At 41.6% G+C, this 23,924-nt stretch overlaps 1 long non-coding RNA gene and 1 other non-coding gene across 3 annotated transcripts; one reads left to right on the forward strand and one right to left on the reverse strand.

The window, feature by feature from the left end:
- The first annotated feature begins 4,292 nt into the window (after positions 1-4,292).
- Positions 4,293-4,365, forward strand: TRNAG-CCC. The gene has a single exon. It is a non-coding gene; the product is annotated as a tRNA-Gly (tRNA).
- Positions 4,366-14,395: 10,030 nt separating this feature from the next.
- LOC123330047 lies at positions 14,396-23,035 on the reverse strand. Of its 2 annotated transcripts, none has more exons than XR_006545749.1 (2): positions 22,884-23,035; positions 14,396-14,738 (listed from the first exon to the last, which is right to left on the reverse strand). It is a non-coding gene; the product is annotated as an uncharacterized LOC123330047 (long non-coding RNA). The 2 variants fall into 2 exon arrangements; XR_006545750.1 differs by lacking the exon at positions 22,884-23,035 and adding an exon at positions 20,832-21,012.
- Between the last annotated feature and the right edge of the window lie 889 nt (positions 23,036-23,924).

Raw genomic sequence — 23,924 nt, forward strand, 5'->3', positions numbered from 1 at the left:
TTTCTAGATGGCAAAAGAGTCCAGTCTTAAAAATATCAATAACAATTCCATGTTTGATTTTTTCATTTTTCCCCCCAATTTTCTAAGATATTCCTTTCGGTTCTTAACATGTGGTGAGAGATCAGTATCTAGATAACCTGGAAGATAACAATTGAACTAAAAATTGCATACAGAGGGAATTTTCAGGGAGACTGTCTGGGAAGGGTCAATTATGGAGACATTACAGCAAAGTTTCCTGGGCCTGAAGAGACCAACGCTCTGAGTTCACATGCCCTGCATTCCCGGGAGGAATGCATTTGAGACTCATACATATTTATATCCAATAATGTATTAGAGTAAATGTCAGCTTTTTTTTTCTCTCCTGTTAACTTAACATGCAGGAAAGTAAATGACCCATAAAGAAAAAGAAATGATTTTCTCTCTACCATGAAAGCCTTTAAATATGCAAACATTTCAATACCTAATAGAGCAGGTCGTAAAGTGAGTCTGGTGCATTTTCTTGAGAGAGGTTTTACAAGGTTTTATAAGGGTTTTGGTTGCTGTGCAGTGTTCGATAGTTTATATGGTTGCATTTTGAAACCTAGTTATCAGGTGATTCATTCGACAAAGCATTAACAGCTCTGTAAATGTTTGGTGTGTGTCGATGTAGAGACTGAATACTGATGGGTTTATAAATCCATAATAACTAATTGGGGTGATCGGGGTTATTATTCTGTTTATTTTTAATTAATTTATTTTTTAAACTGCAATGAGTTAATCATGGGATTTTAGTTCCTACACCAGGGGTTGAACTCAGGCTCTCCAGCAGTGACAGCGAGGGGTCCTAATGACTATACCTCCATAGAATTCCTGGGCTTATTCTTTTTAAAATGCCTGAAAACTTTAGTGATCGAACTTATTGAATTTAAAATTGAAGGTGCATTGCTTACCTGAGACATTTTTTCTTTATTATTCAGTTCTGCCCTTTATTAGTTTAAAATAATGGTGGCTACAGACACACGTACACTCTTGCATCTCCACGGCTTAGCCCAGAGTCCAAGTAGCTCAGGGCTGTAGGGCATTCTGTTTCTTACAGTCACTCAGGGACCCAGGCCCCTTGCATACTCTGGTCTTGTAATCCCTAGAACCCAAGAGAGCTTTGTTGTGTCTGTGAATCCTGCCAGCTGCTGGGGAGAGAGACTAGAACGAGGACTGTGTGGGAGGAGTCTATGAGTGGAGTCTGAAAACAGCCCTTGACACTCGGCCACTTCCATTGGACAGAACCTGGTCACATGACATTGCCTCCTGCAAAGGATGCTGGGACACACAGTACAACTGTGTGTCTGGGAGAAAAGGGAATTAGATTCCCTTTCGTAACCAACCATCAGCTTACTCCAGTTTAAAACTGTATGTTTGGATAACATCTCCTGCTGGGAATTGATAACCTAAACTCAGAATCAAAAATAAATGATGTCCTCAGTTTCCTCATGTATCGGTGTGAGCATCTGAACTCAGTTCTGATCCTCAGGTGTATCTGTAGGAGGCACTGTGTAAGAAGTTGATAGTGGAAGCAGCATAGGGTCAAGGATAGTGATGGGGTGGGGGTTCATTAAGGCAGAGTCACTGGGGTTCCCATAGAAAAACAGTCCTGTTAAATGGTTCTGCAGAAGCTCTGCCTACAATCTTTCCCTCTGTCAACTTCAGTCATTCTTGGAGAATCTTAAAATCCTTTAATAAATCTCTACTGCCTCAATAAGAGTGAATCTACTTCTCTGCAACTATGAATGTTGTCTTTTTACCTATTTGTTTTTGAGGGGGAAAAAAGAAACAAAACACATATACTTTAGAAGTTGAAACATGAAGCCTTTGACCAGTCAAGATGTTTTATTTGAATATTTTCATTGATTACTAATATTTAATGGCTGTGTGATTTCATATGATTTTTTTATGTCTGTCTTTTCTTGAAAACCAAAAGATCTGGCAAACTGAAGGGAATGTATAAAGGATTTTATGAGGAATATATACTCAACAATTGATTTATTCCCTCAGAAAACCTGTATTACATGCCTGGTGTTTCCCAGCCCTGCGTTAGGGGATGATCTAGAGAGATGAATAAAGCTTAGGGGGTGGATGGGACGATGCACCCTTTCCTGGCCTGAAATTCCCATCTACTGGGTATTGCATAATAATAATAGCTCAGTAAAGGCTGACTCTTAACAAGCACTCACTCTTGCAAGTCACGGATTGCCTCAAATCTTAACATCTTATAGTGTTATTGTCACTTCATTTCAACCAATGAGTAAGAGAGGCACAGAGAATTCAGACAACTTCTCTAATGCGTCACAGCTGGTAAGGAGAAGAGTTGGGATTTCAATTCAGTTCCATCACCAGAATCACGGTCCTAACCATTATGAAGGACTGCCCCTCTCCTAATGCCCATGGGTGTTTAAGTCTACTTGTCTATTTATATCACCAGTTAAGTGTTTTAAAGCATCATGAATTGTATGGATGAACCTTGAAAACATGATGCTAAGGGAAAGATGGCAGACATAATAGGCCACATATTGTATGAATAAGTATTATCTCATAATTGCTCCAGAAGGGAATTTCAAGGAATGCCTTAGTGAATCAATGATATGATCAAGGCATAAGATTATTTCTTGAGTCTTATATGCAAATTTGTTTCCTCGTTGTCTCAAAGTGGCTGCTGCTGCTCCAGGCAACACTTTATCCCATGATAATGATCATAAAAGAGGAAGGAAAAAAGGGAAAAAAAAATCACTGTCTGCATTTCTGTTCTTATTAGTGAGAAAAAAAATTTTCCAGAAACACCAAAGCACCAAGATGCTTCTTAGCATCTCATTGGTCAGAATTTAGCCACTTGCTTGCCTATGACTTCAAAGGAGGATGGAAAAGTGAGCATCTGTGATTTTTCAGCGGAAACTGTGGGAATGGGCTCACCCTACAAGGAAAAGAGTTGGCCACAGCACTTCAGGCAGAAAAAGTGAAGAAAAGCCTTCATATTAGGTCTGCCAATCTTATGTTTTGGGGAATTTTCACTTTATGACATTGTTCTAAACCTTCTCAATATACTTAAGGAAGGCAGAGGAAAAATACAGAGAAGAAAATTTCCGTTATTAATTTAAGTAGTTACAACTCAGTTTAATGGTGCCAACATTGTCAGTGACTTTATGGGGAGCATGGAGAAGGATGGCCAACCTCTGCCCTCATCGCTGAGTGGATGCAGTCTCAGATGGGAATTTATAAGTGTTGCTGCACGTGTAGGATGGAAAAGGGCTCCCACAGTCCTCTATGGGAAAGGCCAAATACAGATAGGAGGTCTGGACACATTTTCAAGGTTGGTAGGCAAGATTCTGCCTTTGGAGATGCAAAGAAGATGCTCCAGGAGTAAGCAGGAGTGAGGGAAACTCTGGAGGTGTGATCTCCTTTATTGAAAGTTGACAAAATCCAGTTTAAATGGAGTAGGAGACAGAACTCAGAGATGGGGCAGGAAATGCAGACTGGTCCATGTTTTGAAAGTCTCGGAGAGAACATACCTGGTGGTCCAGTGGCTAAGACTCTATGCTCCCAATGCAGGTTCCCAGGTTTGATCCCTGGCCAGAGAACTCAATCCCACATGACACAGCTTAAGATCCCACATGCTATAATGAAGATCAAAGATTCTGTGTGCCACAACTAAGACTTATTGCAGCCAAATAAATAAATAATAATAAAAAAAAGAAAGTCTTGGAATCCAGTCTTAGAAGTGGGTATGTCATATTCTAGGGAATAGAGAATACTGGGTGATGGGACAAGGGGCACAGATTTCCATGACTCTGGCTGTTGAACTTTGCTTGTGGTCATTGCCTGGGAGACATATCTATACTCTGCACCTGTGTCTATGTGTGTATATGTGCAGGTGTAGTGTGTGTGTGTGTACATGAGTATATGTTGGTTTGTGTGATGTGTGTATATATGTACATGTAGATTTGTGTGGACATGTGTTTTTGTGTGAGTATATGTGTATGTGTGTGTGTATGACTTTGACCTCAACACTGAGATCACTCACTACCATTTTTTGAAACTTATCTTCTAGCTAAGTCAAAGTCCATGATCTTAGCAGAGGCATAGACCTCTGTGAATCTGCTGAACTACTTGGTAACTGCTTCTATGGAATATATATGGGTGTCAGGATCTTCTGTTCTAAGCCTCATGCTTTCATAGTTGGGGGACAAATGCACTTTTCAGGATATGCGTTTTCATGAGTGGCTATCTGGGCTAAGACACGGTCATTTTAAAGTTCCCTAGGGATTTCCCTGGTGGTCCAGTGGCTAAGACTCTGTGCTCCCAATGCAGGGGGCCTGGGTTTGATCCCCGGTTAGGGAATTAGATCCCACGTGCCACAATGAAAACCGAAGGTCCTGCATGCTGCAACTAATACTCAGTGCAGCCAAATAAATAAAAACAAATAGTAAAAAAAAAAAATAAAGTTTCATAAACTGGTCAAATTTTATCAGTCACCTTTAGACCTCATATATGAAGACCAAGAGGCTTTGTTCTATTCTGGAGGTGAAAGTTACCATGCACATCAATGCACATAATGCAGGTTCTAACATATCACAACCAAATAAACAGTGAATGGAGAAGAAAGGCAATCAACATGGCCTCCCCTTCAACAGACTTCCATTTTAGGACTACCCTCATTTCATAGTATCCTGTTCTTTTCAATGATGACAATTAAATAAATATATATTTACATGTGATTTGGTCCTTCCACCATTGGAAATCTTTTCCTCATTATCCATTCACAATGTAGAATACATTGTGTTTTGTTTTGGCAGTAAGATCAACTCAATTCATCCAGGTTGTTACCTTGTTTTTTAGCAGTTTTGCGTCCTGTTTCTTATACAAATTGCCCAGGATTTGGCTGAGATCTGCTGGTCTTGGCATCTGCATAGTCTGGTTTGGAACTGATTCTCTTTATTTCCTCTGTGGATGTCTAAAGCCTTCCCTCAACGTGATGAGGATTCCTGAGGCTTATGATCCTGCAGTCACATCTCACTTTTGCTTTTATTTCCAAGCTTCCCCCTCATTTGCAAGCTATGAACCCCAGGTTTAAAGCTCAGCACCTTCTTTTATTTTCACATCTTTACTTACACAAAGCATTAGTGAGTTGCGTACATTCTGGTGAAGCTAGGTGAGGGGCAGAGGGGCCAAAGGAAGAGTTTCCATTATGGATACAGTGGCAACTGAAAATTGAATGCAAGGCATCTCTGTTCATAAACTTACACTTTAAAAACATCCTCTGAGGACTTTCCTGGTGGTCTAGTGGTTAAGATTCCTTGCTCCCAATGCAGGGGGCCCAGGTTCAATCACTGGTCAGGGAACTAGATCCCACATGCTACCACAACTAGGACTCAGTGCAGCCAGATATATATGTAAAAATATCCTCTGGTCTCTCAATCATTGGGAAATATCCTCAGAATTCCCAGTCCCAATTATCTATGGGCTTCCTTTCTCTTGGCCAAGTCCACTAAGCTTGACTATGTGGGGCTCAAGGGCACCAGCAGAGAGGCTGGGAAGAGGGTGAAATTAACCCCATGCTGGGTTTACCAAAGTCCTGGCAGAGCTTGGCTCTCCTTCTGCTCATTCCTTGTACTTCTTTGCCTATCATGCTCCATTTCCACCTTAAATCTTAGAAGTAGAACCACCTTCTTCACTTTCTCACAAGCAACAGTCACACAATGCCTGTTGTTTTGCTTTGGTTTGCTTGTTGCTTTCGTGTTAATATCTATACTCCCAAGATATGCAGTCCAAACACCTAGCAAAGAGGATTGAGAATAGAGGAGGGACAAGATAAGGAACATAGGTTTCCAAGATTTCTCAATAGCATCTTGCGGGAGGCAGGGATTAATTCTACCTAGCTTGACCATATTTACATTTCATAATTTCTAGTACTAAGTGATTTTTAAAAAATTCTTGGGTACTAGAATGAATGGTCTATCAAAAGCAATTTCCGATCTGCATGAATATTTTTGATCTGTAGGATGTCTTTGAGTTTCAGCAGTAATACTTTAGTTTTGCATCATTAATTCAATATGTTGATATTAAACACTTAATTGTACTCCTTGAAGTTGTTTTGAAGTGGATTCTGTCTGGTAACATACCCATAATGGGATTGAGACAGCTGGTAGAGCTCAGTGGTTTTATAATTTCACTTTTTCACCTTTGAGCTGACTGCATTCTGATGAATCTGGACTTGCTTTGGCCATAATCCCACTAAACAGGGCAAAATCACAGATAAGATCATTTGAACTATAAGAAGTCAGCCTCTTTTAAGGAATTATCAGATGATTCAACATGTCATGAGGCACCTTAACCAATTTTAAATGAAAACTTGAACTTCTGGAAGAACACTTGGAAAAAATGGCACGAATCACTGTGTTTTAAAAAATTGAAGTTAGGCATTTACAACCTCTTGCTGCTGCTGCTAAGTCACTTCAGTCATGTCCTACTCTGTGCGACCCCATAGACGGCACCCCACCAGGCTCTGCCATCCCTGGGATTCTCCAGGCAAGAACACTGGAGTGGGTTGCCATTTCCTTCTCCAATGCATGAAAGTGAAAAGTGAAAGTGAAGTTGCTCAGTCGTGTCCAACTCTTAGCGACCCCATGGACTGCAGCCAACCAGGCTCCTCCGTCCATGGGATTTTCCAGGCAAGAGTACTGGAGTGGGGTGCTTAGAGTCAAATAATTCAATAAGGCAAATATGTATATGTGTGTGTGTGCTCAGTCACTACAGTCGTGTCTGACTCTTTGAGACCCAATGGACCACAGCCCCCCAGACCCCTCTATCCATGGGATTCTCCAGGCAAGAATACTGGAGCGGATTGCCATGCCCTCCTCCAGGGGATCTTCCACACCCAGGGATTGAACCTGTGTTTACTGCTTTGCAGGTGGATTCTTTACCACTGAGCCACCAAGAAAGCCCGCCCCCGCCCCCCGCCCCCCACACACATATTTTTAAATCCTTGAACTCATACTGATTCTTCTACTCAGAGGCAACCATTTTCAACACATATCAGTAATTTGTTTTTAGGGTAATTTCTACATCTCAGTATATTTTGGTTGCATCCTATGTCTTGATATTTATCTTGATATTTATCTCTTTTATAAATTTTCTTCTCTGCAAAGCTCTAATCCCTTCAAGTTGCTTCTTGCTGTGTTCTTGCTTGTTCAGTGTGTACCTTTGGGCTGGAAGATTTCCTCATGGATGTGAACCCTGATTACTGGTTTAAGAGCAAGGGACAATGATATTGAACACGTGGTGGAGAATGTCCAGTGCAGGCTGAGCTGGGCTGTTTCACTAAACCTTTGATGCCAGTTCCTTTGTTGTTGTTGTTGTTGTTGTTGTTTGTTTGCTTTTTGTTAGACTTTGGGTTTTTATTCTAGGAGACATGAGAAACAACTGAACCTGCATCTCTAGAGAATATACAGTAATAGAATATCTGTGTCATAGGGTGGGCATATCTTCAGCTTAGTAATAAATGGCAATTTATTTTCAAATACAACCACATCAATACACTTCCACTGGCAGTATATGAAGAATCCTTGTAGTTTCACATTTTACCAACATTTGATATTATAAAATTTTAAATCTTTTTGCCAATCTGATGGACTTAAATTGCTATCTCATTGAGGTCACAATTTTTATTTCCATGATGGCTGAAAAGATGGAAACTCTATTTATTTTTTCTATAAAATAATTTTATTCTAACTCTTCACATCCATCATCAACATAAGGGCATTACTTTTGCCAAATCCAGAGCCACTTTTAAAATCAGTTCCTATTTTCTTTTATTTAGGTTGTTTAAAATACAGTGGGTATTTTTTTAACCTGAGCATGAGGCTTTCACTGGTAAATTTTATCCTAACACCTAAGTTACATTTGATCCTGGTACCTTTGTGTTTTTCCCCATTGGCTCCTGCAGCTCCTCAGAGGTGGATCTTGTGAGCATGGTGTGGAAGGTGGGGTCTGGCCATCATCACTCTGGAGCCCAGCTGGTAGGGAGGGCTGTGCATCTCCTCTGGGTCCAGGATGCTCTGCAGGAATGGAGTATAATAGCTCATCTTCAAGTGTACCTGAGCCCATTATAATCATCACAGGAAATATACCATGGGTTCTGCCAGCTAGAGAAGAGATCAAACTTCTTAAGCAAATGCTGTTATGTTAACATTGCCTGTCTAGCTGTTTATAGGCTTCTGGTGTCAGGATTCTTGAACCTCTGAGTAGGTCTTTGGAATAAACTGGATTGTTGCTTAGCTTTTCCCTATTGGACTATAGGGGCTTCCCTGGTGGCTCAGATGGTAAAGAAAATGCAGGAGACCTGTGTTCGATCCCTGAGTTGGAAAGATCCCCTGGAGGAGGGCATGGCAACCCACTCCAGTATTCTTGCCTGGAGAATCCCCATGGACAGAGGATCCTGGTGGGCTGCAGTCCATGGTGTCACAAAGAGTCAGACACCACTGAGAGACTAAGCACAGCACAGCACATTGGACTATAATTTAGTTTAGCTTCCAACTTTTTTTGTTCCTGTGGTCTCCTCTGTCTTTCTTAATCCTTGTTGATTTATTTCTCAAAAATAAAATCAATTCACAGATATTGTAGCAGCAACTTGGAAGGGAGTGAAAATGACTCAGGAGGACAACCTCCTAGTTGAATCAAAAACTGATCCCCTGATTTTTAACATATTTTGTCTGCATGAATGAACTTGGGGTAAACAGCATTCTAAAGCAGTCTACATTTTAAACTTTTCATGTGAATTAATTCTACTCAAAGTCATTTTTAGCCCCTTAAGATAATTGTCAATCTTGCCTAATCCGTGATGTCCTATCCTCACCTTTTAGTGCCTTTTAATCAGAAAAAAAGAACAAGGTCATAAGTATTTCATACCACAGGTTTTTTGTTTAATTTTCTTTTCTTTTTTCTTTTTTTAAGTTGATCAGAGTTTGAATGCAAGCCAAGGTTTCTAAGAGAAAAAAGCAAAGAGCAGGGTTAAACATAAAGACATATGTTTTTTTCCCCCCTCTGGCTCACTAGATATGTTTCCCTGTACCTTTCATTCTGGCAAAAAATAAAATTTATCTCAATTAAAGGACACACACAGCATAGTACCTGTAGTCTAGTAAGACCAAGGCAAAAGGTTACTGATAATATGGATTTTTTGTGCAGGAAATGATTATTAATCCCTAGATCTAAGTAGGCTAACCCTACATGTTGATTAATTGTCCAGTGACACATGAGTAACATTTACATTTTACTGGATTGAATCAACCTAACAGAAATGGACTTGGCTGATGAATAAATGGGTCCTTTTATCCCAACAGTTTAAATGCTTACTGAATATCTCTAAACTCTCTTGCACTTTTAAGAATTATTTTAAGCACAGTCACCATAACTCACCTCATGGAAAGTGATACATCTGCAAAATGATGGATTGTTGATACGTTTTTACACCTTTTACACTAAGTAAGTTCATAATTTATTAGGAAAATTGAAAAGACTCATTAGAGGAAAGATTTCTATCCTTCCTTCCCTTCCTCCCTCCCACCCTCCTCTTGTTTTTTGCAGTGTTTGGTTTATGAGAAAGAGAAGAAGGAAAGGGAAAGAAAGAGAGAAGACAAAATGGGCATGTTGCAAATTTAAATATGGTTAGCTTCCTCTTGGAAATGATAAACCTGCCATCTTGTTTCCCTTTACATCTGTGGTTTGCATTTTCTCAAATCACAGCATTATTTCACTCCATCCACTTTATCCTTTCTCTACAGCTATAGCCTTACTTTTATTTTCTCCAAAGCTGTCCTTGAAAACTTACTTAGAAACTCAGATTTATCTTAATTTAACAGTGATTGCTATCTTGTTTCCAAAAAAGAAAGAGTCAGGAGAAAAACCAGATGACCGTGCTGATGGACTCTCACACAAAGAGATTAATTGCAGTGCTCTGGAAGACTTGGGCAGAGTGATGAGCATCCACAGAATGCAGAGAAAACTAGAGCTAGTGGTGTTTGCAATGTGCAAACTCCTGGATATTTGTAAATATCCTCACGCTGGGATGGTAAATTGGGAACAGCCATCTGGATGTTTGGCTACATTTTTCATTTTTTAAATGGATATTTAAGACTGCTAGATAGGAGCTTTCAGCTTGGCTCCTTATTCTTTTGGTTTTAGATAGAAGCAAGTTATGATACAATAAATTCAATGATATTTTACAATTTGCACAGTACCAGACAACAAAATTCACAACATGCTATGAATCAGTATCTGTTAAGTGATGTAAGTGTATGTAGCTAGCCCAAGAATCTATTAAAAATACTGTCATGTATTAAAAGTATGAATTCAGAGAATATAAGCAGTTGAAATACATCTCAGTTTTTATCATCTCATTTCATCATTTTACTATTAAAAAAATTTGGTGTGTTAGGTCAAAATGGAATCACCTAGGCCTCCATCAGCCTTTGATGGGACTGATTCCTTATTAGACCCACTGATATAAACAGTACTATATGCAAAATAGATAGTCAGCAGGGATCTACTGTAAAGCACAAGGAAATCGACTCAGTATTCTGTAATAACCTATAAGGGAAAGGAATCTGATAAAGAATGGAAATGTGTATTGATATACATATAACTGAAGGTCTCACTGGTGGTTCAGCGGTTAAGAATCCGCCTGCAGTGCAGAAGACCAGGGTTCAATCCCTGGGTCAGGAAGATCCCCTGGAGAAGAAAATGGCGACCCACTCCAGTGTTCTTGCTAGAGAATTCTGTGGACAGAGGAGCTTGGCTGGTTACAGTCCATAGGGTAACAAAGAGTCAGAAACAACTGAGTGACTATTCTCTTTCTCGCTCTCTCTCTCATGTAGAATTGAACCACTTTGCCATCCACCTGACCACAAAATCAACTATAGCTCCAATATAAAATAAAAATTAAAAAAAAGAAAAGTGCTGATTTTTCACTAGTGTGATGGTGATGGGAGTGCAGTGCCTGGAAATGGGATGAAACTGTGCCTCTTCCATGTTTGTTCACACACATATACTCTTGAGTTTACACCCACACACCAACAACAGGCAAGTCCACACATAGGAGCCTGGAGCCCCCAACAACCTCATCTCTCGAGCAAGAACTTTCTTCTCCATCACGAGGTGAAGACCACAGCCTCCTTCTGCACTAGTCAGAAAGGATGACTGCAAAAATAACACACTTCTCTGTCCACACAGGAAGTGAATAGCAGAGAGGGAGAAAACCAGTCATCACATAGAGTGGCACCTCCACGTCCCAGTGCTGCAGTCCAGGTCTGAGAACTCAGAGCTCTGAGGACCAGGTGGAGATGGAGCAGCACAGAGATGATGCCCAGAGATGCCCGCAGCACCGGGCACAGACCCAGCTGACAATGACCCACAACCGTGGCAGAGAGTGCTGATCCCAGCCTCACAGGTATTCCATGGAACACTGTCATACCTCTCACTTCAAGAATGACTATATTTACTGAAATCCATTTTAATTATAGAGGGAGTCTGCCTCCCATTCCGATGGGTGTCAGACTCCCTCAGTGGTGTCCGACTCTTTGCGACCCCATGGTCTGTCCATGGAATTCTCCAGGCAAGAATACTGGAGTGGGCTGCCATTCCCTTCTCCAGGGGATCTTCCTGACCCAGGGATTGAACCCACATCTCTTGCATCTCCTGCATTGGCCGGAGGATTCTTTACCATTGTGCCACCTGGGAAGCCCAATTCTGATGCTCCTTCAAAATAAATAAAATACTGACTGCAGTAACTTTCACAGATGGTTCAGAAACAGACTGTTGACACAACCCTTTCATGTGCTTTACAATTACATTTTTTTCCCAGGTCTGAAGAAAAAATTGGCCAGAGTTTACAATAGCTTCTAAGCATGAAAGTGTCGGAAGTAGTTATTGCAGACTGAAAACATTTTCCTCCGAAATTCTATAGACCTCAATTTCTGCAAACATTGCTTCTCTAAACAAAATGTTAACAGTCAACGTTCTGTTTTCTAAAGTAGAATGTGTGTTCTAGGGTCGAATATTTTCTAATGAAATGTTTCTTGCATTCTTTGAGGCTTAAATAAATGCTGGCCTTTGACAGTCAGATACAAGGGAGATGTTTCCACTTCCCTGCAAGGATGTTAAGTGTCCCCCAGCTTCCCTGGTGTCTCAGTGGTAAAGAATCGGCCTGCCAATGCAGGAGATATGGGTTCGATCCCGGTCCAGAAAGATCCCACGTGCCACAGAGCAACTTGAGCTGGTGCGCCACAACTACTGAGCCTATGCTCTAGAGCCTGGGAGTTGCCCATGCACCCTAGAGCCTGTGCTCTGCAACAAGAGAAGCCACTGCAATGAGAATGAAACTAGAGAGCAGTTCCTGCTTGCCACATCTAGAGAAAAGCCTGTGCAGCAACGAAGATCCAGCAGCAGCAAGGAAGACCCAGCACAGCCAGAATGAACTAACTAAATAAAATTATTTTTTAAAAAAAGAATGGCATGTGAGACCCTGTCATCCACGATGCCATACGATCCTGACTTCACTGCTCATCTCCTCATGCTGTCTGCTGGGTAAGTTAGAAATGAAGGGTAAATGCTGACACATCCCAAGACACCCACAAAAACACTTACCAACTTATACATTTCCTAGAGTTTTCAATTTACTTGTTTGTATATACAAAATAGATGTATAGAATTTACCCAAATGTTATCATTTTGTAAATTCCATTGCCACCAACCACCAAAGAACACAAGTTAATTTTTTTGCTTAATTGAGCAATGGGAATTCTCTCTGCAGCTTTCTGTGACTTTATCATACATATCAGTTATTTCCAACTCTCTCCTGTGCCCTCAATAGAGTATTTCAATTCATTTCCCAGATCAAGTGAGCTGCCAGCAATATTTTAGGACTGGAAAACAGGGCACAGAAATGACTGAAACCTGTAATTAGAGGGGGAAAAAATCCTACTTTATATTTATTTCTAAATTTTTAAATTTAGAATTAAAAAAAATTTTTTTTTAATTTTTAAAAATTTTTTTTAAATTTTTAAAACTTTGTTTATTTTTTGGCTGCTCTGGGTCTTCTTGCTGCGTGTGGTCTTTTTCTAGTGGGGACTACCCTCTGGTTGCGGTGCACAGTCTTCTCATTGCAGTGGCTTCTCTAGTTGTGGAACACAGGCTCTAGGGGCTTGGGCTTCACTACCTGCAGCTCCCAAGCTCTAGAGCTCGGGCTCAGTAGTTGTGGTGCATGGGCTTAGTTGCTCCATGGCATGTGGGAATCTTCCCAGATCAGGAATTGAACTCGAGTTTCCTGCATTGGAAGGAGGATTCATATCCCCTGCCCCACCAGGGAAGTCCTTTGTGCTGTGCTGTGCTGTGCTTAGTCCCTCAGTCATGTCTGACTCTTTACAACCCCATGGACTGTAGCCTGAGAGGCTCCTCTGTCCATGGGAATTCTCCAGGCGAGAGTACTGGAATGGATTGCCATGCCCTCCTCCAGGAGGGGAGTCCCCTACTTTATATTAAAACGAACTTTTTCATTTTCACTAGTGTCTCAGATGTTAAAGAATCTGCCTGCAATGTGGGAGACCTGGGTTCGATCCCTGAGTCAGGAAGATCCCCTGGAGAAGGGAATGGCCACCCACTCCAGTATTCTTGCCTGAAGAATTCCATGGACAGAGGAGCCTGGAGGGCTACAGTCCATAGGGTTGCAAAGAGTTGGACACAACTGAGCGACTAAACACTTCAAAGTTCACTTCACTTTCATTTGACAGAAACAAGCACCTTGTCACATGTTAAGTGAATATTAATTAGGAACACTGGGTTATTTGCAAGAAAGCAATACAGAAGTAAATTCTGGATTTCTCTGTGGGTTAGACTGAATTCACAACAGATATGATATAGACCGTTTTTTTTTTTTTTTTAATTTTATTTTAAACTTTACATAATTGTATTAGTTTTGCCAAATATCAAAATGAATCTGCCACAGGTATACATGTGTTCCCCGTTTTTTAAAAGTCTCTTAATTTGTCAGTGTTCCTGGTGGTAAATGATATTTTAGGCCAAGTAATAAAAAGGTAATGAAATAGATTGTCCCTTTATGAAATATTCGCATCCATTAGATCTGATAACCCTGAGTCTAGATGTGAAATCTCCCCTTTATGAATCATCTCACCCAATATGAAGGGTGATATGCTCAAATCAAGAAGAATCTCGCACTCCTCATTAAAAGAACCCCAGAGGATAGTTAAAACCAGATTTAGGGATAGCAGTTCCATCAAGGGAAGGAAAAAATAAAATTGGAGGACACCCAGGAGGCTTCAACAGTATTTTTAATATTTTAACCAAATTCTGGCCTGTGTTGGTTATATTATTCTTTATTCTTTTAACATTGCTATGTGGGAATTCTTTTTGGATCAAGAAAACAATACGAAAAAAAATACACCTGCTTTCCAAAGTGAGGTGCTGCCCACCATACATAAAGTAAACTTGATTAGATATGAAAGGATTAAAGTTGAAGAGTTCTGAACAGTGGGCTGAAGAGAGGGCATCTCTTTGAAGAGAGTGGTCTGTGTGCTGAAGTTGGATCTGAAGGCTGACAGGATACTCTCATGGTTCTTCTCAAGTCTGCTCAACTTGGGAATGACGAGTGAAACCTTAGGTGGAGGATTGCAGGAATGATGGAGAAGTTGCCAGATTCTGATCTAGACCAGAGCAAAAGAAGACAACCAGGGGATTAAGCTATGTGAGATGATGGAGATCATGGCTTCTAGAATACTATTCCGTGGTGGGAATAGACTACATTTTGTTTATCCATTCATTCATTAGTTCATCAACTTTGGTCATTTTTCCCATCAAATGCTGATTTTTAACTTTCTATTTCTCTACACTGCATTTACTAATGTGAAGGGAAATGGAAGATGACAGATACAGCATGTTTAATAAAATATCTTAAAACACATTTTGATATCATACAAATGTTAACCTTGCAGGATGTCTTAAATGTTTTCCAGGGTATAAGTTTTTGCATTTTCAAATATACCACATTTTATGTATATGCCATGTGCTCAGTCATGTTGGACTGTTTGCAACCCCATGGACTGTAGCCCACTATAATTTTCCGGGTAAGAATAATGGAGTTGGTTGTCATTTCCTCCGTCAGGGGATCTTCCCGACCCAGGGATCCAACTCACATCTCCTGTGTCTCCTGCATTGCAAGTGGATTCTTTGCTCACTGAGCCATCATGGAAGCCCCATTTTATATATAGGAATAACTTACAAAGTGAGATAAAGTAATTTGTTTTGAGGGGGGATTGTCTGAAACTAGTCACTTAAGCTGAGTTTCTAAATTTGAATAAACTGAATTCCTGAAACCAAAAGGTAAAGTCTCCTGCAAGAGGTTGGTAATTTAGCCCATGAAAAATCCTAAATAATGGAAAATAGTAATTCCCCGAATTTTTTCCATAATGAATCTTCTGCCTTGAGAATAGAATCCCCTTATAGAGCTAAAGAGATAGAGCTTTTACTAAAAATGATGTTATAAACTATTTAATTATCCCAAGTTTGAGTTTGATACAGTTTATATCGGCAATTTTTTTCTATTTCAGATTAACAATAGCTGTTTGAAAATTTTTCCTTTTTTTTTTTTTCTTTTGGAGTCAAGGGTCAAGGTCTTAGTATTCAAATGTCACACTTCTCCTCCTAAAAATAAATGGTGCATTTGGGTATTCACTGTTATATTCATGCTGTTTTCTTGGCCTCATTACAGGGCTAGAAATTGCTGGGGGATTTTTTTTTTAACAAAGTACCAGCTGAAATAGGCACCCATTCACTCACCATCAGAGGTCACCAGGGCATCATTGTAAGTGACCCTCCTCACCTCCTTCTGCAAATATTTCCTCAACTGTGGGCTTGTAGGGAGGATCCCCTGTCACTCTGAATCATAATCAAGTCCTGTTCAGAATCCCAGGAATATCATTATTTTGTGAAAGTCCCCAGATGCCACATTTTAACGAGGATCAACAGCTCTTGAAACAGCTTCACAGGCTTTTTGTCACCCATCGTGTGGCCTTTTTCCCATGTTCTCCAGCCAGACACACAAGCAACTCGTGGCCCAGGAATGAGACAACCTTAGTCACTTCAGAGATCTTTTTCTCACCCTTTTTAAAATGCAAGCAACTCACAGACTGCAGTTCTAATCAACAGCTTCCGGCTGCCAAGACAATGCAGACAGTGAGATACTGCCTGACACCCAGTGGGTTTGTCCCTCTGTTCGTCATCTAATCATTTTCAAGCCCCGTCAACATGGTGACTGCAAGGCCATATTCCTCAACCTCAAAAGGAGCAATTTGGGGAAATAGCCAAGGGCTATTCGGCCCAAATATCAAGAAAGCTTTGCTCAAACTGCAGAAGAAAGGAAGAAACTAAAGCATGAAGAAGGAGGCATGACAAAACAAAAGGACTTTTAGTATTGTTTCCATATGACTTTCCCGTCAACTCAGCTTTTTTTTTTTAAAAATTGACTTTTAGTTATTTGGTTGCATCGAGTCTTAGCTGTAGCACGTGGGATCTTCGATCTTGGTTATGGCTTGGTGCTGCATGTGAATTCTTAGTTGTAGCATGTGGGATCTAGTTCCTTGACCAGGGATTGAACCCAGGCTCCCTGCATTGGGAATACAGAGTCTTGGCCACTGGATCACCAGAGAAGTCCCAACTCTGCTTTCTTAAATGATGAGAAACGTTACTTCATGGAGGAAAAAATGTGTTTTCTTCAAATTAGCCCATGCTCCTATACAATTCCTAGTTCTTTTTATTTTAACTAGTAATGCAAAATTTGATTTCTTTTCCGTACTGTTAATAGTTGCTCCCAAAATTCAGGTAAATTATTTTTTAAATTCGAGATAATTTCTAGAGTAATGTAACACCATTTAAATGGCCACAAAATCATTCTTGCTCATAAAATATCTGTAACTAGGTAACTGAAATGGTCATCTGTCAACTACATGTGTTACAGACCTATTTATGCCTTCATCCCAGGTAATTATTTATAGCACTCTCCTTTCACACTCAGAAATCTCCAAGGGTAGGGAATAAGTTATTTCACCATCCTAATAATGAAATTCTTTCAGGGTCTTTGCTTTCTTGGTATTTTAATGTATCATTTGATTTAAGGTGCCTTTTGGAATCCCTTTGGCTGAGAATAAGAGGTACATTTCTGACCCTATGCCAATGACTTTGTGCTTTGTGGGTGGAAGGAAGCAGGAGGAAGCCTGGGATGCTGGCAGTATGTGGACATCACCATTTAAGTGTGAAGTCCACACATGGGATTAAGTGTTTGGATGCTTCAGACTACCAGACTTATGGGACTGGAAACATATCCCATTTAGTTATATGTAATGGCCAATGGGGCTTTCCAGGTGGCACAGTGGTAAAGAATCCACCTTCCAATGCAGAAGATACTGGTTTGATCCCTGGGTTGGGAAGATTCCCCTGAAGGAGGAAGTGCCTACTCACTCCAGTATTCTTGCATGGGAAATCCCATGGACAGAGGAGTCTGGTAGACTACACAGTCCATGGGGTGGCAAGGAGTCAGACATGACTGAGCATGCTCCATTTGCTCCACTTGCAAAGTAATTAATAGCTCTGAGGATTCCACATTTCTTTTGTCCTATCTGCTTTGCCACAGGGAGAAAGAAGACGCTTATTCATTATAGCTGAAGCTCATTTCAAAGCAGTCAAGCTTCCCCCTAAAAGGCCAGTGCCCTCCATCTAGGTCAATCCTCAGAGAGAACAAACTCCTTCAAAGACCCCAGGTAGAACTTGGTTTCATAAACCCTGTTACCAAACTCAGGTCCACCTACTTGCTGCTTGAAAGCTAACACTCAAGAGGCAAGTGTTGGTAGGAAAGGAAAGATTGCTTTATTCAGGAGGCCGACAACCTGGGGAGAAGGTGGACTTGCAACCAAAAGCCAACTCCCAACTGCCCATCAGGGCCAAGAGCTTTTAAAGGGGAGTTTCAGGGGCGTGCAGGTGGAGGCAGGGGGCTACATGCAGAAAGAGCACAGTAGCTCTGACAGTCATCTTGAAATTGATCACCTGGTGGTCTGATCCAGTATCATCATGATTGTTTTAAGCACAGTTAGTTTTCAGTTTGAGGGTCCATTTGTTCCCATTCCCTTGAGGCCAGTCCTCAGAATTGTGTCAGCTCATGTCATGGCTACAGTCTGGTCATCATTTAACTAAGTTCTTCCACCTGGTGGGAGTTTCAGTGTCTCTAAGACAGCTCATGGGAGATGGCTCAGAATATTATCTATATTTCTTGAGGAGGAACTGAAGATCCTTGACTTTGTTTAATGGCTAAACTATTATTATTTTGTCTTGTTTGACTCTTTTCCTTTGCTTCTGCATTTTCTCATTTCTCTGATTAAATTTATCCTTTGGTTAGTTTTTTTACAGACAAGAGGCAGGCAGAGGACAGCAACTGGGGGGTGGGGGGTAGGAGGAAGGAGTCTGTGCAGGGAAGACCCATAGGTTTCTGCTTGGTTACAATCCAGCTATTTACTCCAAGGGTCCAAAAGTGCCCTGGGCAGGTGACACTAGCTTCACTTCCTTACTGGGCCCTGAGAACCATGATCTAAGGTTCTAGCTGGCTGTTCTCCCTGGTACCATAAATGGCCATTGTAGCACTTCTTATACTCTGTAAAAATTGGTGTGTTATGTGTCTGTTTAAGCTCTGTCTCTCTATGCTATGGGGGCTGGAATTACTCTGACCATTTCTCTTTGTTGATTATTTTTCACTTTATGTGGAAAGGGTCATTTGTCATCAAATCACCCAGTGTCGGGTACAGAGTAATTGCCCATCAAGATAGGTGACCACAAGTTTTCCCTCCACTTATTCACACTCCCTTGCAAATGACTTTTTCACTGCTCCCATGGAAAGTGGTTCTGTTGGCTCATATTTTTGCATCTGGATTTGGCATTGGGGATTTCTCTGACTGATCGCAAATAAGTAAATAATGCTTAAACAGAGAACTAAAGACCATTTGCTTTTTAAAGCTTTCCTTCAGGTACTTTCTTGGTGGCCTAGTGGTAAAGAATCCACCCTGTAGGGCAGTTGACATGAGTTCCATCCCTGGTCGGGGAATTAAGATTCCATATGCTGTGGAGCAACTGTGCCTGCGAGCCACAACTACCGAGCCTGCATGACACAACTAGAGAGTCCTTGTGCCTCATCAAAAAGATCCCACATGACACAACAAATATCTAATATGTTGGGTCTTGCAACTAAGACCCAACATAGCCAAATAAAGAAATAAATATTTTTTAAAAGCTTGCCCTCTCTTGCTCTGGAAACCCCTCGCTTGCTCTGCACCCCCCACCCCTCTTCAAACAAGCCTCGCTGAGCCTATGAATGAGAAACCACATGGCCTGTGATCTCCATCACGTCTCCTGCCAGGCACAGAGTGAGGCCACAGGACCCTGGTGACAGGGAAGCCCATCTCAGCGGAGGCCAGACCAGATCTCCAATCTGGAGAATCATGTGTAAACAGATATTTCTATTTAAAGTCACTTTGGTTGTTCACAGTTTGTCATGCAGGAAAGGCTAATTGGCATACCCAATAAATATTTATGGAACGAAAGAATGACTCATAGCCTGAGAACTTACAAAACACCAGACATCTGTGTATGTATATATATTCATTTTTGCACATGGAAAGCATTGTGAATATTTACATATTTATTCCCTTCTGGAACACACGAAGGAAGTACAAGATTCCTCTTTGTATTAGTCAGGGTTCTTCAGAGGAGCAGTCCCAACAGGAAATATATTGACATATGGAGATTTATTGGGTTTCCCTGGTGGCTCAGCTGGTAAAGAACCTGCCTGCAATGTGGGAGACCTGGGTTCAATCCTTGGGTTGGGAAGATCCCCTAGGGAAGGGAGCAGCTATGAAATCCAGTATTCTGGCCTAGAGAATTCCATGGACTCTATGGTCAATGGGATTGCAAAGAGCGGGACATGACTGAGGTACTCTGACTTTCACTTTTTATGGAGATTTATTGTGGGAAAGTGGCGCACATGATGATGAAAGGTTGAGGAGCCCCATAATTTGCAGGGTTAGGGCTACACTTAGGTTTAGGTCTGAGCCTGGACATCATGGGAAGTTGGAGAGATTCAAGTCCTAGTCTGGAGGCCCGAGAACCAGAAGAACCAACAGTGTAAGCCCCAGACCAAGGCAGGGGAAAGGATGTCCCAGCTGAACCAGGCGGGCAGGAAGGGGCGCTTTGCTCTATTCAGGCCCTCATCATGGGCTGATGTCCACCCACACAGGGGAGGATGAGCTACAGAGTCACTGATCCCAATGCTAATCTCACTCAGAACACTCTCAGAGACACTCATTCCAAGGAGCAATGTTTACTCCGGGCCTCCCATGGCCCAGTCATGGGGACTCACCAAACTAATGTTTTTTTTTTTTAACTGTTTATTTGGCTGTGTTGGGTCTTAGATGTGTCATGTGGGACCTTTCACTGTGGCACACGGACTCTCTAGTTGCGGTGCACAGACTCCAGGGCACATGGGCTCAGTAGTTGCAGTAGGTGGGCTTAGTTGCCCTGTGGCATGTGGGCTCTTAGTTCCCCAACCAGAGATCCAACCTTCTTGCTTGCCTGGTTCAGCTGGGATATCCTTTTCCCCTGCCTTGGACTGGGGCTTACACTGTTAGAAGGCAGATTCTTTACCACTGGACCACCAGGGAAGACCCATCTCAAATTAACTCTTGCACGGTTAAAATACTCACTTGACCAGTTGTTTCTCTATAAGCATTGTCTTACTAGAAATAACTACTGTGGATATTTCCATCTGGTATCTGAATATTGCCAACCGCAGGATCCAGAATATACAGGTGAACAAATTGAGAGGTTCAGGGAGAACTGGGGACAGTCCTGAAGTCTTGGGGCCATTAGCGATGGGCAGGTCTCAGATCTGGAAGCTGGAGCACACAGTCTGGAGGATGTTGGGGTAGAGGGACTGTGTGGCTTCCCCAAGTTTCAAGGGAGGTGGTCTGTACAGCTCACCCTTGGACTTGAGTTAGTTCTATGTTGGAAGGCCTTGAAGGATAAGAAGGGCAGGCATGGGGGAGAGGACAGTGATGGTGAGGGCAGGATGCTATGTGCGTCTGCTCATTCTTCTCCCTTGAGACTCGTGGAAGATTCAGATGTGGGATATTCTGTTACTCAGGGAAGAGAGATATGCATCCCTGGTGCCCAAAGGACCAGAGGCAAAACTACTCATTGCCTTCCTCCATCATCTTAACAATTTCTACAAATGCCCACTAGTTGACAACATGTAGATGCATCAGTATCATTGAAAGAGGAAAGATCTGTGAGACAAAGAAAACATGTTTAGTTAAAGAACAGCGGTGTTTGGGGTATGGATTTCCTATTATCAAGTCATCTGATATTTTATTAACTCCTTTCCTTGGGCTACATCTTGTTCTTTTTAAAAGTTTTGCATTTTATCTCTATTTTTTTTTTTCAGGAGAAAAAATTCTGATGACGCCTGTGATTTCAGAAGAAAATTACACAAGCAAACAATATAAAAAGTATAATTTGTTCATATGCATAATTCCCACTAGTGCACTACTTAAGATCTGCATTTTGCTAATTAAAAATACTTTTTTTTCTGCCTCATAAGCTTTCTGGCAGATAATGTGTGTATATATTTTTGTTTGTTGTTCCGGATGGTGAAGTTTTTTAAACTTTTTATACAATTTTTAAATGTCATCTTTTATAAATTTTTATTAATTTACTTAGTTATGGTTATGCTGGGTCTTCATTGCTGCCTTGGGGCTACTGTCTCATTGCCGTGCACGGCTTCTCATTGGGGCGGCCTCTCTTGCTGGGGACCGTGGGTTCTAGGGCACACGGGCTTCCGTAGTTGCAGCACGTGGACTTTGTTGCCCTGCAGCATGTGGGATCTTCCCAGCCCAGGGATCGAACCCTTGTCCCTTGCGTTAGCAGATGGATTCTTAACCACGGGATCACCAGGGATAGTCCCACGATTTTTAAAGGTTACCTTCCACTTACAGTTATTACAGAATGTTGGCTATGTTCCCCACACTGTGCATACATCCTTTATCCTACCTCACACCCAATAGTTGGGCCTCGCACCTCCCCACCTTTATATTGCTCCTCCCTCCACCACCAGTAACCACTAGCTTGTTCTGTATATCTGTGAGTCTGGTCCTTTTTTGTTATATTTGCTGGTTTGTTGTATTTTTTAGATTCTACATATACATGATGTCATACAGTATGCTTTCCAAGTCCATCCATGTTGCTGGGAATGGCAAAATTTTGTGTGTTCTTATGTCTGAGTAGTACTCCATTGTGTATATATGTACCACGTCTTCTTTATCCAGTCATCTGTAGATGGACACTTCAGTTGCTTCCATATCTTAGCTATTGTAAATAATGCTGCTATAAACATTGGATTGCATGTATCTTTCCGAATGAGTGTTTTTGTTTCTGTTTTTATTTTTGTTCTGGATGTGTACCTGGGAGAGGAGTTGCTGAATCATACAGCAACTCTATTTTTAGTTTTCTAAGGACCCTCCGTACTCTTTTCCACAGGGGTTGCCCGAGTTTACATTCCTGCTGACAGTGATGATGGTTGCTTTTTCTCCACATGCTTGCCAACATTTGTTATTTGTGTTCTTTTTGGTGACAGCCATTCTAACTGGCTTCTTTAGGCTTTATAAAGAAGCACCATAGACACATGGTGTAAGGCTCAGGTACAGCCACAACCGGAGGCATAGGAGAGAGTTAGGAAAAACAAGGGTTATTATGCTCACAAGTCCTAGAGGTGGGAGACACACATGCACACACAGCCACGTGCAAAGGCACCAGGATGAGGAGGCTGAAGACAACAGTGAGGGGAAAGTTAGGCCATGACCTTTATGGGCATTTCCTGGGGAAAGCCAAGGACGGCAGAGTGAAGAATTCAGGGTTAGCTCACTGGAAAAGGTGGTGGGATTTGTGCTACAGGAGTGGTCCCCTGCTTGCTGGCCACTGGCCCTGGGGTGATTAGTGCAGAGGAAGGGTGCCTCCTGGGGGGTAGGGCCCCAACGAGAGGAAGCCTGCTACAGGTTGGGTATTTTGTGTATCAGAGACATAGTCCTGGCTGAGCCCTTATTACTAAAATCTCTAAGAATTGGGGACTTCCCTGGTGGTCCAGTGGCTAAGAATCTGCCTAGCAATGCAGGGGTTATGGGTTCCATCCCTGGTTGGGGAACTAAGATCCCACATACTGCAGGGTAGCTAAGCCCACGCACTGCAACTACTCAGTCCGTGTGCTTTGGACCCCGTGTGCCACAACTAGAGAGTATGAGCTGTGACAAAAGATCCAGCATGATGCCAGGAAGATCCCACGTGCTGCGATTAAGACCCAAAGCAGCCAAATAAATATTTTAAAGAAAGAATTGTCTAGTCCCTGGAGGGGAGGTCTTTTCTCAGCCAAAAAGGATTCTTAATATGTCAAAATATCATAACATGTAGAAAATTTTAAAATATTTATAACACAGTATACATTTCTTAGGGCTTCCCAGGTGACTCAGCGGTAAAGAATTTGCCTGCCAATTCAGGAGACACAGATTTAATCCCTGGGTGGGGAAGAGCCCCTGGAGGAGGGCATGGCAACTCACTCCTGTATTCCTGTCTGGAGAATTCCATGGACAGAGGAGCCTGGTAGGCTACCATCCATGGGGTCGCAGAGTCAGGCATGACTGAGGTGACTGAGCACACATGCACACACACATACATTTCTTAAATTTACAATAAAGGCAAAAGAGAAGATGAACAAAGAAAAGTCAAATTTATTAATACTTGGGCTTGTT

Source organism: Bubalus bubalis, chromosome 17 (assembly GCF_019923935.1).
Source record: "Bubalus bubalis isolate 160015118507 breed Murrah chromosome 17, NDDB_SH_1, whole genome shotgun sequence".
NCBI lineage: Eukaryota > Metazoa > Chordata > Mammalia > Artiodactyla > Bovidae > Bubalus > Bubalus bubalis.